Consider the following 17,758-nt stretch of genomic DNA (forward strand, 5'->3'; position numbering starts at 1 on the left):
AATAGAATAGTAGCTTGGTGCATCTTCTCGATGTTGTTTACTGCTCTGGAACTGTTATCCTCAACTGGATAGATAGACCTCACCCTGTGTAGTTTCTTAAATGCCAAATGGCCTAATGTAGGCTCATGGGCGTGCGGATAAGTAAAAGGTTATCCTAATATTTACAGTTAGATAATGTGATTTTGTTAACTGATATTATTTTTTGAAAGCTTTATCATTCACCCAAAATCATGTAGACCTCTGAGGCAGAACAATTCTTTTTTCTACCACAAGTTTCCTGACTACCTGCTGCTGTGCGACATTGCTGTCTCACTGGAATACCCATTTCTTGCTTCATGCTACAAACAGACACCACCTGATACACAACTGTTTTTTCACCCTTAGTCACTATGTGGAAATGATAATCTATAGAGTCACAAGACTCATAAATTGTTATTATCAATTGTTTTTCAGTTTTCTTTTGTGTATTACCTATCAGTACATATATGACGTTTTCTAATTTATTTATCATTGATTCTTACAGATTTGTACTCTACCTGGAAGCAGTGCAGCAAATATGTACTCGAATTTGTAAGCATTCAGATATATAATCGGATTTGTAAGCAGTACGACAGATATGTACTCAGATTTCTAAGCAGTGCGACAGATATGTACTCAAATTTGTAAGCAGTGTAGCAAATATGTACTCGAATTTTTAAGCAGTGTACCAGATATGTACTCAAATTTGTAAACAGTGTAGACACACACGTTTGGTAGTAATGGGCATTATGGACATTTCCATGTTTTAATTAATTTTGGACCTCCGGATAAGAAAAAAATCCGGTTGGACCCTACTATAAATAACTATATGGGTCTAGGACCAAACAAGAAATTTTCCTTTGTGTTTTTAGTACTACTAATCTGTTAAATTTGCTAACGTGTGCCGAGGTAGTTAAATATTCCATTCAACGGACAACTATTTCAGTTAGTTAAGTATAGGCATGAAACAGTTGGGCGAAGCACTATGGTGATTGGTGAGGCTTTTCCGTTAGCTATCCCCTATTCTGCAGGGGAATCCAACTACTATCGTCTTAATCCAACCACTATGGTCTTCTGTGTGGTTTTCCGTGTAGCATAAGTGTAGGAATACCCCTTAGCAATACTTAAAAGTAGATTATATCTGATCCCACTTATAGAGAAGAGAAATCCCACAGAAACTCAGTTTTCGTGTGCATTTTCACTTTACGGATATTCAGTATACGTGACGTTTTACAAGGATACTTCGTTTCCGTTTCAGAAGTTCCGATTTTACTTGTTATTTTTCACTTTTAACTCTTTTACTTTACCAAAACTCTTTTTTTCCTATTATATCTTCATTTTTTCTCTTAAAACATTTTTCACCTTAGATAATATTTATCTAAATCCGTGGAAATAAAATTTAGAGAAAAAAAACTGAAACTGAGTTTCCGTTTGGTACTATTTAGTATAGCTAAGGGATGACACAACACCATATAGTAGGTTGCCTTGAGACCCTTTTCCCTTAGCTTTAAATAAGCTATAGCTAAGGGAAGTCCCTCACCATAGTGCTTGCCCTTAGAGCAGTTCATATGGACTCAACAAACTTCGAGTTTGTTCATTTTGCTCTCATTATGGACTAAACAAACATGAAAAACAGGTGGCCAAACCAAAAAAATTGATGGTTTGTTCACTGTGGACCAACATGAGACGCGCGTCTCATCTACAACCTCGCGGACGTACAAAACTTGTTGGCGGGTGAAGCAAAACCGCGTGGACTGTATTAACCCGCTTGCGGTTAATGTTAATCCGCTAGCGGTTACATCTAAACGACTGCAAACTCTCATCATCCAATGGCTAGAAATTTTAAACCCTATAAATACTCTTCATTTCAACTCCAAATTCACACATTTTACACCTCTATACCTCACTCACTCAAAATCATATTCAGGAATACCTCCAATAGTGTTTCCCAGAGTTCTTGGTTCTAAATTCACTCTAAAAGAGGATTTGGCTATTTGTAGAGCCTTTGTTTTTCAAACGAACTATAATATCAATGGCGTTGAAGCCGCATCGAAGATAAAGTTTTGGGAGAACATTTTTAGAAAGTTCTTCGCAGAAACAGGAAACCTGTTTAACCATGAGGCTGAAGGATTGTTACACCGTTTTAGGAGGCATCGGAATTCCTAGGTCTATTAGTGCATAATTACAAAGATAAACTGAACTGTGGCGTTGTAGATGAAGTGGAACCGAGAACACTAGCGATGTGGGCAGCATCTCACGGTAAACCTTTCACCTTCCAAGCTTGTTTCAACATTCTTAGAGAGCTCAACAGATTCAACCCCTTCGGCATCTTAGAAATTTCAGAAGGCGGCTATTAAATGAGGATGTTGATTGACAGCTATGTAGTAGTTGCTTTAATCTAATGTATCTGCTTTAATCCAATGTGGTATGTTTTTATTATAAGAAAGGTTTAAATTAATCCAAAAGTGCTTTCGTATGTGCCTTCGTCTGTATTCGTCATCCCCATCTCCACGGTGCTCGTAATGTAAACTTGTTCTTCGACACTGGTAATGAGGAAAAAAACCGTTGGTAATACACGCGGCGGTCTAGATAAATCTGCGCGGTTTTACTTTGACCGCCAACGGCTACATTTCCAACGGATCTAATTTCTTACCCTATAATTCAACTCTTCCCATTTCAGATTCACATCTTCTTCTTTCTTTGCAAAACTCCTAATCTTTAATCTATTAAAAATATTTGCTAGAACTTGTGGTCCTAAATTTACTCAAGAGGAGGATTTATCTATATGCAAAGCTTACGTTTTTCATAAGGCAGAAAATGTTATGCGCGATCAAGACATGTTGGACGCGTCTTTTTGGCAGAACATTTTCACAATTAATCTTTGTCTCACAAATGGGGAACCCCGAAAACCGAGATGCTCGGGTTTGTATCTTCGTTTTCATTCAAGTAATCGTGTTGTCAGGCCATTCTTTGATCGTGTAAGGTAAATTGATCGAGAAAAAATTGTCGTTGTAACTGAAGCTGAAGTTATCCAAACAACTCTGGATAATTGGGAGGAAACTCACGGCAAACCTTTTCTTTACGAACCTTGTTTCAGCGTTCTTATAATTGATCCATCTCAATCACATTTGTACTACATCACAATGGCTCTCCCTATCTTTACCATGGAGAAGATGTTACTCTTATTCGATGTTGGATACATATTATGACGAGAAATATGACCAGTGACTATTTCTGGGAAAGAGTGTTGCAAAGGTTTGTAGCATTGCAAAATGAATATATAAGAAACAAAAAGAGCCTAGAACTAAGATTTTCATTCATCAATAATGATGTCAGATATTATACAGAAGTTTCATGGATGGTTCACCGTAGTAATTCTGGATTTTCTAACGAAGAACTGGTGAGTATATCTTAATACCTTTGTCCTCATTGAGCCACTGCATCGTAGTTTAATCAAAATCATATTTGACGTAACTTGTTGTTTACATGTTTTTCAGAAAACTACGGCTAAAACAAAGTTTATTGAATAAAACGACAGAGAGATTAAGCATTTTGAATGCTATTAACTTTATAAGATTCATGTCGCTGGATTTGATGTAGTCTGATGTTATTGTTGTCGTTATGATTCTGAAATTCTAATTAAAAGTCTAAATATTTTCATTAATTAATATTACTGCCACTTCTTTTACAAGATATAAACTTAGAAAATAACAAGAACTAAACTAACAACTTCAATAAAAATCAAGTACAATCTTTGGGTACTCATGTTTATCTTCATTTGACGTATCTTCCATTCAACGCGTTCATCGACTGTTTCTCCTTTGTTTTTGAATTTTTGTTGTTAACTCTCAAATCCGGAGCTTTTCTTTGCCTTTTAATAGAACATTTTCTTGTATTAAACTCAAAAACTTGCACTTCCCTTTTATTATTTCCAATCTTTTTATAACTTCCACATATTTTAGAAACAACAGTTTCAAGGTTTGCATCGCCAAAAAGTGTTATAGCGTTTTCAGACATTTCACTTGACAAATATTAAACACTAAACTAAAAATTTGAAATAGATTAGTAGAGAAAATTCAAGAAAAGTGAATTTTGGTGTGAGTTGAGTGTTTGAAGATGGTGGTAATTTATAGTGGTAAAAATATGACCGTCTTTTTATTTTTGAAAAAGTAGCCCTCGGCGGCTGTTCTTCATCCGCCAGCGAGTTGTCTTCGTCCGCGCAGTTTTATTTAAACCGCCAGCGAATTTGCAGCAACCGCGCATATCACGGTATTCCACCCAGTATTTTTAGGAAATTGCAGTTTGCCCATCTACCTGGCTGATTAAATTTTTGAGTTCGGCAATTGCCAAAGGAATTGCCCCTAGCAAGTCAAATTTTAAAAAGTTACTGTAGTTATCCAAGCACCAAAAACAGGTTTGCTTGTTTGTCTTTTTTAATTTTTTTGAAAGTAAAGAAGAAATTTCACGTATTAGAGGAGCGTATCCAACGGTGAGTCATGAAAATGAAGATCTTCACAAGGCCTTTATTTGTGTAGGTTTTCATACATATTGAAGATTACGTTTTCCGCTGGTGAAGACTGCGTTTTCCGCTGGTGAAGATTGTGTGTAGGATTTGAAACAATTTCTTGTTTCTTATGTGTTTCGTTGGTTTTAAGAGTGGATTAAATTTTTACTTGTTGGATTCGTTTTAGGGTTTTTGCTGTAATTCTTTTGAATCGTGGTTGTGGGTTTCTGAAGATTGAAGACAAGATTGCAGAAGGGGTTTTTTCGTCGATTGAAGGAGGTTTTCAATTAGTGTTTCGAAGTAATTTCTGATTCTCAGTTTAGAGAGGGTTTTTTTTCGTCGATTGCATGTAGTTTTCAGTTAGGGTTTTGGCGAATTTTTATTCACAGTTTGAAAAAGAGGTTTTTGTATATGTTCTCTATAATCTTCAATTAGGGATTGGAGATTGGAGGAATTGTTTTTCCCTTGTTTGAAGAAGGTGTTTTGAAGAAAGTTTTTGAGATTTTTGGGTTCCGGATATTGAAGTTCAGCTTTAGGGGTTTTGTATATTGGTTCTCTGTTTCTTCATCAACTGTTCACAGGGGAAGGAAGAAGAGGCAGAGCAAGGTGTTGTATATGTTCACAAAGGAAGGAAGAAGAGGGGCTATGTTAATCTCTTGTTTTGTTTTAATTAGGGGTTTGATGTATGGTATTTTGAGTTTTCATATGTTTTGAAATCTTAAATTCCCATCCTTTAAGCCCTATTTAATGATCTTTGATTGTTTTGATTTACATTGTGCTTAGGGTTATCATGTCTAGTCAGGGGCAATGTATGAGTCCCAATTCTCAGGTGAATGATTCACAATCAACTACTAATTTTCTCCAATGTCCTTTCAAGAGATTTGACGGGTGCAAGAATGGTGTTAGAGGAAGGGGTTTAGTCAAAGGTTACTTTTTTAAGCATATCAATGATATGCATTTTGCTAATGGTGCATAATTTGATAGATGCAAGGACAGAATTCAAACTAATGGTGTTGTCTACGCTTTATGGGAGTGAAAAGACGAGGGTACCCAAATATACCTCAATCTAAAACTTTTCCACAATTCCACCTATAAGTCCTTTATCCGAAAGTGATTGTCTATGGACTGAGTCGAGACAATACTACGAATCGGTTCACACTTCGTGCGATCGTCTACGGATACGAGAGACAATACGACAAAAAGATAACTTGCATGATTGACCATGGATACAAGATCGAGACAATATAACAACGAAGTATGATTACTTGATAATAGGTTCGGACTTAACCAAACACTATACGATTGCTATCAAGTAATTAGGAATTAACGTTTGTTTATTTTACTTCTGAAAATGCGAGGGTACCCAAATACACCTCAAGCTAAAAAATTTCCTACCTATAAGTCCTTTCTACGAAAGTGATTGTCTATGGACAGAGTCGAGACAATACAACTAATCGGTTCACACTTTGTGTGATCGTCTATGGATACGAGATCGAGACAATACAACAACGAAGTATGTTTACTTGATAAAAAGGTTCGGACTTAACCAAACACAATAGGATTGTTTATCAAGTAAATAGGAATTAAGGTTTGTGTAATTTACTTTAATTATAATAAAACAATTATAATGCGGAAATATAAAGTAAATGACACAGCAAGATTTTGTTAACGAGGAAACCGCAAATGCAGAAAAACCCCGGGACCTTGTCCAGAATTGAATACTCTCATGATTAAGCCGCTACAAAAAATTACACAAACTTCGTATAGTTGATACCAAGCAACTAAACCTATAGTTCACCTAATTCCGTCTGTATTCCCATGCCTCCAACTTATAAATAAGTCACGTACTTGGAACAATTCATTTGGTTCGTATTCCAAACAATAAAAGAACAACAAATCTGTTTGGTATCAACTCTATTCAACCAAGTGATATGAGTCGGACAAAGGCTCTTCCGTTTATCTTAACCTTCGTCAGGTTTTTAGATCTATCTTATGTTCAATTACCGAAGTAATCGTTTAAGATAAATCAAACAACACTATTAATCCAAAGAATTGTGTTGATGCCGATATACTCAATTAATCAATCCAATCTACCACAAGGATAAACCGATTATTAATTGGATCCTCTTTTACCAAATCAAATATTGTGCACACCAAAGATTATAAAACCCAAGTCAGATCTTCAATATCTTCTTTGTCTTCAAATCTTCTTAAATCTTCAATAAAAACCTGCACACAATCACTTGAATCTCTTGTGATCAATCACGCACAGAACGGAGTCTGTTAACAATGGATTATCACAAGATCGTCTTTAGAACTCACAACAGTCTAAAGATCCCTGTCGAAACTCTGAACTAGCTTGAGTGAATCTTATATCAGGAGAGAAGATTCTCAAGAATAAACAAACAAGGTGTAATCAGATTTCAACCACCGTTAGTCTTAAAAGATTCTTAACTTACTTATGTTTCGATCCTGGGATTCTCTTCCCTTAGCCGTTAAGGAATATCTTTGAACAATTAAAGAAATAAACATTCACAGCAAATGTTCAAAGTATGTCGACATCCTTACTTTGTAAGTTCTCTTTCACACTTACAATCTTGAAACCGATTTGCCACACTTCCAAACAAGTTTAGAATTGGGTCATCTGACTTTCAAGAACTATGTGATTGATCAAACCAACATTCAATCACAATCATGGGTTTAACGGTTCTACCAAAACAAGTTTCATTTCTACCTCCATGTGAGTATTGTGCATAGTCGCACTAGCTTTCCAAAATTGGTTTGACTAGGTACTAGGATCGGTTCCCCACATATATATGGTATCTAACTTATATGTGTTGCACATGTCCATAGGATCGGTTCCCCTTTGCCTAAAACCGTGTTGCACATATCCATAGGATCGGTTCCCCTTTCTGCTATAAACCTTGCTGCACCCTATACAAGGATCGGTTCCCCTTTGTGATGTACCTCTTACTAGGATCGGTTCCCCTTTCCCATATTTGGTCAGACAAAACACAAACCCGATCATACCATCTCATGTGATTACTTAAGATCGGTTTCACCAATAAAAGTCATACCAATACATAAGTCAGGCCTTTGTGAATAGTTCTACCAAGAAAACAAACAAGTTGTGAGCGGTTATACTCAATCACACATATTGGTTGTTCATAATATATGCAATGAATAACAAAACCAATAACACCTCGAAATTTCCTTTTCGGTTCACAAACAAGTTTATGAACTTACTTCCTTAGAACACATGTAAACATTGTTCTCTAGGATGAAATCCTCACCTCATACCCATACATAATCACAATAACATTCAAATGATTATGACGATGTCTTATCTACAAAGTTTAATGGTTAATAAATAAACCTCGTATTGTATTCCTTAATACTATGTCTATCTAGAGTTCAAATATGCTTCGCAGTTATGTTTTCAATATGCACGACTTGAAAGATACGTTGGAAATGAAACAGTTCAAGTCAAATATCATTAACCTCAAGTGGAAGGTGATAGACGCATTTATGTGTCTATTTTGTTCTCAATATTCTGTATTGTTAGACTCGATTAAGTACTTATTGTGTTATTTTGTGTTTTTGTAGATGTTTTTAGAGAAATAAGCCTTTGCGGCGAAATGAGCTCAAAAAAGTGATGATTTACACCCCGGAGAAAAGTACTAAAGGCACCCCAGAAATGCACCGGAAGCGTCCCAGAAATGTACCGGAGGAACCCAGAAAAATTACTATTTCCACCCCAAAATTACTATTTCCACCCCAATTGCTAAAGGGACACCCGTACAGGATTAGGGGGAGGACACTTTTCTTCTCATAATTCAAATTTCATTTTTGGCGGGAAAATATATTCTCTCTCTGGCAGATTTTCAATCAACAAAATGAAGGTGTTGTGGTGCGATTCAATGGCTAAAAATTGGTAGGAAGATGTGATATAGCTTAAGGAATACATTATGTGTGTCAGAATCGATCGAATTTGGCTAGAATCGGCTAAACAAGTCATCATCAGAGAACATGGCAGTCACGGGTTTGAGAGGATTTTTTGAGGGATTCGGACGTGTTATGATGATGCATGGAGGACTCTAGCACACTTTTGGACTGTGTAGAAGCTAAATAAGGGAGTATCAGAGGCTGTTTACGCGTGGAGAATCATTTCAGGGAAGAAAATATTCGGAAAATATTTTCTTTAAACACCGAGTAATGAAGATTATATGGAGTAATTGAGGGAGATTCAACGAGCTGTAGGTGTATAAATATGTTCCCTGGGAGTACTAGAGAGGCTGTCGAGAGTTGGGAGAAGAGAGGAGAGCCACAGACGCAGAAATCAAGAGTTGATCAAACTCTGCTGCTGCTGATGAAGAACACCAAGAACACGAAGAACGGACTCGCAGCAGCAGTCGTTTATCAACAGTGAGAATGACTCACATCCGTGGGTCGTAGGTGTGGGTCTTAGCATTTCAGCGACAACAGCACCTCAGCTTTGTCGTTAATTTTTGGACGCCTTCTGTGGGTCGCAGAATCCTTTTTTAGAACATTTACTTATCTTTCTCTTTATTGTAAACATCAATTGAGCTTAATAAAATATTTTGAGAGGTTTTCCAACATGATGAGTTAATTCCCTCGTAACCAAGGCAATGGAGGAAGCTATTCACGCAACATAAATGGGTAACTATTTCATTTAATTATATAATTCACCTAATCGCTGCTTTTGCAGAGTTTTAAATTGTTTGAATGATTGTCTTAATTATTTGTTATTCAGTTTGATAGGTTATTCTTGGTTTAATCTCTTGATAATCTATGCTTAAGGTTTACAAATAATGTTTGAGAATTTGTATGATTGATAGTGAATTAAAGATAAAAGAGGACTTAAGAATTGAATAGAGTTTTGAAATATTTATCATTCAATCTTGCGTAGTAGTGGAATCTAGTGTCTTGGTTACCTCTCGCCCAAAATTGTTAATATTTTGTATATATATTTTTATAAGTCTAAAAAAATCCTTTACCTTCACAAGTCTTAGAGTTCGAACCTTTATTACTACAACCCCCATTAAATCTTTAATCATTTTGGCGCCGCCGACGCGGATTTGTGCTTAGGTAGATTTTTTTTTTTTTTAGGTTTACTATTTTTTTTTAGAATTATTTGTTCCTTTTTACTTTGTCTTTTTGTCTTTGATTTACAGGTTCGAAGTGGAGCACTAAGGACTTGGAGAGGAAAAAGCTTAAAGCGAAAAGCGAAAAGAGAAGAAAAAAGGACAATTTTAGGATTTAATTTTTAATTTTTTTTTTTAGAGTGTGTGAGGAAAACTGTAATTTTTTTTATTTTGGACTTTCTTTTTTATTTGGACTTTACTCTGGACTTTGGACATTATTTTTAAAACCCTACGGAAGGGTTATAAATTAAAAAAAAAAAATTAAATACAAACTGTTTGCAGGGAAGGACGACGATTACTATATCGTCTCGGCCCCTCGGGTTCGCACACGGCATAGGAGTCGTGGCCCGAGTCGACGACAACGGTTCATCGCCCGTCTGGTACGGGAGGTAAGTCCAATCGAAACACCCGCGAATCTCCTGCAAGCGGGTTACTGTCTGCCTTAAGGTGATAATTGTTTGAGGACGAACCGGACTGTCTTTATTTTCCTAGTAAAGGGCAAGGCCTGGCCTAAACAAGATAAGGGTTCGGATTTCATCACCGTTCTCTTCTTGCCCGCCTTAGGAAAACGAAACCGAACGCGAACCTAAGCTTTAAAATTTGGAATAGAACGAGACCGATAGGGTAACGAGCTTAATAGGAAACTCGTTCGAAAAATATTGGTTGCTCTTTAAGCAAACTCCAAAGTTCATGATGGTTTCTGTGAGTTGAATGCGTGACTGCGCCGCCTTGTGATAGCGGTGAGGCCTTGGGTATCAAAGCTCCACTGAGCTTCCCTCGCCTCAATTCAACTTACTTTGACTCGGATTGATTCCAGAGGGGTTTGCTCAAATTGCAACGAATTCCCTTTCGAAAGATAGAAGCTGGTCTAGAAACAATCTAAGTGGAGCCATCATGCTTTTTTTTGCTAGAAATCTTTAGGTTTGTTTTGGTGGAGTCGAGTCGGCTTTGTTTGTGGTTGTGTAGAATTCCCTTGCAATTAAGAATGTCGAACTGGTATGATAGAAGCCAATACAATGAGTATCGACCTGAATTTGAATATGGACATCATCAGTTTTATGACCATGGTGGGAATAGTAGTTGGGAACGCCAACCTTTTCAAGGTTATGGTTCATACCATAGTGAGCCCAATTACTATCCACACACGAATTGGTCTTACGAGCAAGAAAATCAGGAATATTATAGTACTAGTCATGCGTTTTTGGAAAATTACTTAAAAACTAGTCCTGATTATGACATTTATAAACCTGTTCAATCTCTAGAAGAAACCTACCAACAAATTCGAAGGGAGTATGAACGTGCAGATAGTTCAAGAGAAGAGAGTACACAACGGTCTAAGATATTCAATGAGACTTGTGAACATATAAGTGTTATGCTCAGTGAAATTCAAGCACGTTTAGAGGCAGAAAATGAACAGTTAGCTAATGCTGCTCGAAATAATCTAAATTTCCAAAATAGGGTTTCTAATTCTACCCTTGATATCAATAGTGAATATTTGCCTAATTTAGAGGACGAGGTTAGAATTGGTAACACTACTTGTTTTGATAAGGTTCGATCATTTTCATGCTATTATAATGATGATGATGATGAGAATAGTAGTAATGAAGAATCTGAAATATGTAGGCATAGTGATCAGGAATCTATTAATCCAATTGAGCTTTATAGTGATTATATTATTTCTAGTTCAAATCCAAATAATTTTTATGATTATTCACCTATTCAAAAGGACGAGGATTTGATTAGGGATACCACCTTTTTAGACGATGTAGTTCATGATCCTTTAGCCTACATAGTATTGGACAATCCATTATTTGATGAACTTATTAGTGGATCGGAGGAAGTAACTATGATTAACACCTTAGTTAATGAGCCTTTACTAGAAACTTTTTCTCATAATCCTTTATATGATGGTGGTTTAGAGGAACCGGTTTATCCTGAGAATCACCCACAAGATTACAACTTAGAAAAATCAATTGCCCATTTTCAAGAATCTGATGACATAGAAATTAGGGAAGTTGTGACCAGTCTATCTAGAGACACTGAAGACTCTAAGTTTGGGGGTAATCATCATTCTCCGTGTACTTTAACTCTTAGAAAGATCCCTTACTTGGGACTTGACATCAATGCCTCAACCATCTTACAAGATTATCTTCATACTCGTTTTCCCGAACCTCATGATGTCCAGGAAGAATTTCAGTCGTTAGAAACCCATCCTCTGGTTGATGTGGTTTGCCCAGGATATGATACCCAGATTGACTTTGTTTTCCCACCAAATACTTTTCTACCAATTGTGGGAACATATAAATTTCAGATGTGTCAATTATTAAGTTTTGAGACTAAACCTAATTACTTTAGGAGATTAGGGTCGACACATCTGTTTAAGGAAGACCACCACTCTCTTTGTGGTCAACTGTGTAAGTCAAATCTGATTGACTTTAAGGATCCCCATTTATTCAGGTTGTTATTATTTTTAATTGAGTTTTTCCAGACTTTTAAACCTGAACTGTTGGATCTTAGCTATGAGGAAGTGCATCCAATGAAAATTTTCTATCAAGATCCTTTCATAGAACCTGAACCTGAACCACAATGGGACATAGGTATAATCAGGAAACTAGATAAGGGTATGCAGTACATGTTCATTTTCTTGGCTTGTTGCAGATTCCTTTTACTTGTGATAGCTCTATTTGGTTTCGATAACCCACAATTATTTCGGCTATTGCTATATGATTCGAGGAGATTAAACCTTTCTTAGTCTGGCTGAAGACTTTAAACTTAGCACTTCTTGGGAGGTAACCCAATCTCACGCAACACGGTAATATCCTTCAATAAATCTTTTACTTCAAATAGTAACCGTTTCTCCTTGTTCATGTTTTTAATTTTATCTTTAGAACATTGAGGACAATGTTAGATTTAAGTTTGGGGGTATGGGGAGAAACTTTTTAGTTGCGTAATAAATAAACTCCAGAGCCTAGAAATTTACGCCTATTAAGGATAGCACTAACCAATCTAAGTGGATGGAAACATTTTTGTTTTAGGAGTTGAGGGACCAATCTGACTAGATGGAAACATCTATAGAGTCTATTCATAAAAGCACAGAGCTCAGGTGTTAGAAATAACTGATAGTTTCGCCATATCTCGTCGAGTCCTTTTCACTTTCTATTTTTAGTTTTCTTTTATTTCAAGTGATTTGGTGGGGCACACGATTCAAGTTGTTACCTTTGCTAGGGTGAAATAGAGTGACTGAGTTACCTTTTCAAAAAAAAAAAAAAAAATAGACCGGACCAGTTAGACCAATCGGAATAAGTATTAACACTTGGATAGCAATATGCGTGTGTTCTCCCTGTTTCCGTCGCCTAAGCAAGCGTGGAATGCAGGACCCGTGGGAACTATCGTGTAATCTGCTGACAAGAAGCATGCGCTTGGATCCAAAAGATCTATTCATGCCGTTAAGTTAAAAAAAAAATGGTTATTGTTATGTGTAGTCAACTGCTGGTTCCCTTGTATTTGCCAGTTTGTTGATCTAAATTTAAGTTATTGACCACTGGTTCCCTTGTATATGCCAGTGTGTTAAATTAGTCAGACCGGTATCTCAGTCATTTAGGTTAGGTTCATCTTGGCAGAGGCCTTCAGACAGATATGGGAAACACCGTTCACTTTTCAACCATCTACATTTTTCTTTTTCCATCTTCTTAATCTTTTCATGTGATTAGTATGACTCCGAGTATGATGTCCATCGTGAAACTATCTTAGTAGAGCTCTGTCACTTATATGAATTTTAGTATGCTTGAGTGCAAACTCGTGTACACCAATTGGAATTTCGCATCAGGGTTCTTCCTCTTAGAGTCAATAATTGTATGCCAACCAAGGAGGTTCTTTAGTGCTTTCCAAGGTTCTGCGTAGATAGCTAGGGTCTGGAGTATTGGTTTTTGTGGGTACACCTCTGATAAACCCACCCGAGATTAACTCGGTCACTTTTCAAGAATAAATTTTGCTCGAGGACTAGCAAATAATAAGTTTGGGGGTATTTGATAGACGCATTTATGTGTCTATTTTGTTCTCAATATTCTGTATTGTTAGACTCGATTAAGTACTTATTGTGTTATTTTGTGTTTTTGTAGATGTTTTTAGAGAAATAAGCCTTTGCGGCGAAATGAGCTCAAAAAAGTGATGATTTACACCCCGGAGAAAAGTACTAAAGGCACCCCAGAAATGCACCGGAAGCGTCCCAGAAATGTACCGGAGGAACCCAGAAAAATTACTATTTCCACCCCAAAATTACTATTTCCACCCCAATTGCTAAAGGGACACCCGTACAGGATTAGGGGGAGGACACTTTTCTTCTCATAATTCAAATTTCATTTTTGGCGGGAAAATATATTCTCTCTCTGGCAGATTTTCAATCAACAAAATGAAGGTGTTGTGGTGCGATTCAATGGCTAAAAATTGGTAGGAAGATGTGATATAGCTTAAGGAATACAGTATGGGTGTCAGAATCGATCGAATTTGGTTAGAATCGGCTAAACAAGTCATCATCAGAGAACATGGCAGTCACGGGTTTGAGAGGATTTTTTGAGGGATTCGGACGTGTTATGATGATGCATGGAGGACTCTAGCACACTTTTGGACCGTGTAGAAGCTAAATAAGGGAGTATCAGAGGCTGTTTACGCGTGGAGAATCATTTCAGGGAAGAAAATATTCGGAAAATATTTTCTTTAAACACCGAGTAATGAAGATTATATGGAGTAATTGAGGGAGATTCAACGAGCTGTAGGTGTATAAATATGTTCCCTGGGAGTACTAGAGAGGCTGTCGAGAGTTGGGAGAAGAGAGGAGAGCCACAGACGCAGAAATCAAGAGTTGATCAAACTCTGCTGCTGCTGCTGCTGCTGCTGATGAAGAACACCAAGAACACGAAGAACGGACTCGCAGTAGCAGTCGTTTATCAACAGTGGAAATGACTCAGTCCGTTGGTCGTAGGTGTGGGTCGTAGCATTTCAGCGACAACAGCACCTCAGCTTTGTCGTTCAATTTGGACGCCTTCTGTGGGTCGCAGAATTCTGTTTTAGAACATTTACTTATCTTTCTCTTTATTGTAAACATCAATTGAGCTTAATAAAATATTTTGAGAGGTTTTCCAACATGATGAGTTAATTCCCTCGTAACCAAGGCAATGGAGGAAGCTATTCACGCAACATAAATGGGTAACTATTTCATTTAATTATATAATTCACCTAATCGCTGCTTTTGCAGAGTTTTAAATTGTTTGAATGATTGTCTTAATTATTTGTTATTCAGTTTGATAGGTTATTCTTGGTTTAATCTCTTGATAATCTATGCTTAAGGTTTACAAATAATGTTTGAGAATTTGTATGATTGATAGTGAATTAAAGATAAAAGAGGACTTAAGAATTGAATAGAGTTTTGAAATATTTATCATTCAATCTTGCGTAGTAGTGGAATCTAGTGTCTTGGTTACCTCTCGCCCAAAATTGTTAATATTTTGTATATATATTTTTATAAGTCTAAAAAAATCCTTTACCTTCACAAGTCTTAGAGTTCGAACCTTTATTACTACAACCCCCATTAAATCTTTAATCAGAAGGATGATTGTTGTTGTTGTATCTCCTTGCTTCTTCGCATCTTCAAGACTTCTCAATACTTGTAATATCTCATATTCTAATACTTTCAAGCTAACCTATACGAAGTTGACTCTAGTACATAATCAAGTGATCCTTAACATGATTTTTGATTCACTAAAATATGTCAACCAAACTTGACATACCAACGCTTGGTGGGTTCAACCGAGCCATGCTCTAAAAATCTCCCCCTTTGTTAATTTTAGTGACAAAACTCTTACATCATATGGATAAACAAATAATAAGAATTCATTACACATCCGCTTGATTCCCGATTCAACAGCACAGTAAAACTGCTTACATTCAATCCTTGAAAATGTCGTTGTTGACATTATAATAACAAAAAAAATACTCCCCCTAAGGAAGATAGGTAGATATTCAATCCGCACGTCTTTGTTATACCAATTCATATGACATGTTACTCCCCCTTAGTCTGTGCTTTCACTCTTTCGTGAGGTAAACGTTCAAGCAGCATTGTTCTTTTCCTTAGCGATACCAATCAATATAAAATCAATGCCAATATCACCTGTTTACTCCATATATTTCTCCCCCTTTTTGTCACAAAAATGACAAAGAAACGAAAAAATAAAGGACAACACGAAAAGAATCTTACAAATCTCAAAATAGACTTGCAAACCTGTAGAGTTAGGCACGAGGGTTCCACACATCATGTTCTGATACCAATATCAAAACAGAAACTACGAGTAGTTTTATTTTGATATGTTATCAAGGAAACAACTGTCCGAAACAATTTTTCCAATTTAGTTTAGCAAACCAAAAATCAACTAAGCACTTTAGTTCCTTTGCTAAACCGATTGTTCAAAAATAACCGCTAAATTCGATAAGACCAAAATAAAGATAAACTTTATATTTCTCATCAGGTTCTAATTATCCATAAAGTTTGACCTTTTAATTTTAAACAAGACAAGTACTAGGTTAGTTGACTAGCATTTCTTGTTAAGGCATTCGATTAGACTTGAATAACCGAAACCTCACTTCGATAAGTCTAACTAAGATCAGAATTAACTTAGTTTCCCTTATCCGGAATCGAATTGGACTAAACAACTCATCCCATACACTTTTTATTTTGTTAAGCCATAAATAATTCATACAAACCAAAATAAATCAACTTGCATAATTATTCACCTCAAACGGAAGCAGTTGAAACAACATAGACATCAAAAGCACCGCAATTGCACCGAAATTTTGTAAGCCTAAACAATTGATACCATACAAAAGTAAGATAACAATAGTTTTTCTTAAACGGAACCTATTGAATCACACACAACATCAATTGTACCGAAATTTTTTAAGCCTAAACAATTGATACCACACAATAAAGCAAGATAACAATAGTTTTTCTTAACCGGAACCAATTGAATCACACATCCACACACACATCATGGAATAAACATCAATTGTACCGAAATTTTGTTAAGCAAAAGAAACAAATATATATAATATAAACTTAGGCTTTTCTTAAACAGGAAAACAATTAACTAACAAGATTGTTACCTCAAATTTCGCATCCACTTCTCCAATATGTTTGCATCTTCGTCCAGGGAGAATTGATATTGAAATATCATCACGTTGTCATCCTTATGCCAAAACAAAAGAATAACAACATCCCTCAACCTTTACCAGAGAAAGGTTGAAAACCGGTTTTAACAATTGCAAGCAAGAGTTGAAAACCGTCGAAACACATATGCTTTTATGCTAAACCAAAACCGATTCAACATATTGTGACTTTTTCACATATTGTTTCTATCAGAACCCCTCATGATTATTTGATAAAGCTTACCAACATGGGCTAGAACTTAATCCTGCTAAACCAAAAAGTCATTCAAACCATAAGGGTTCACAATATATATGAGATCGAATATTAAGGTAGTAAAACCGAAATCAAACATCCCATAAACGTACATAGCAATAAGATAAAAGCATTCAAGCACAAGCTATGTAAACCGAAAACTATCACAAGAAAAATTACCAATCAAATAATTTTATTCATAATAGACAAATAAAATCAATGAAAGAAATCAAAAATTGATGTTTATTATTCTAGATTAAGCAAAACAACAAATAACTTAATCTCTAGTGGTGATCTTGTTGTTCACTGAGGTCTCTTGTTGTCAGCAACCACTTCTTGTTTTTCAAGTTCTTCAATTAGAGCATTGAGCTCAGCAAGAATTCCTCTTGTTCCTTCATACTTCTCTTTTACCCAATCTTGATGTCGAATAGTCATAGCACGATTGGTTTCTAGTTCGTCAAAACTTGGATATATTGAGACATACTATCAGAACGAATCCATTGGGTTTTGGTTGGATCTTGTTTGTTGTAAGCTAACAGACATGACTCATCTTGTGATCCAACTAAACTATCAGAATCATAATCAGACATGATGTTTGATATGCCCTTTTTCTTCCTCTCTGTA

Source organism: Papaver somniferum, chromosome 10 (assembly GCF_003573695.1).
Source record: "Papaver somniferum cultivar HN1 chromosome 10, ASM357369v1, whole genome shotgun sequence".
In the NCBI taxonomy this organism is placed as follows: domain Eukaryota; kingdom Viridiplantae; phylum Streptophyta; class Magnoliopsida; order Ranunculales; family Papaveraceae; genus Papaver; species Papaver somniferum.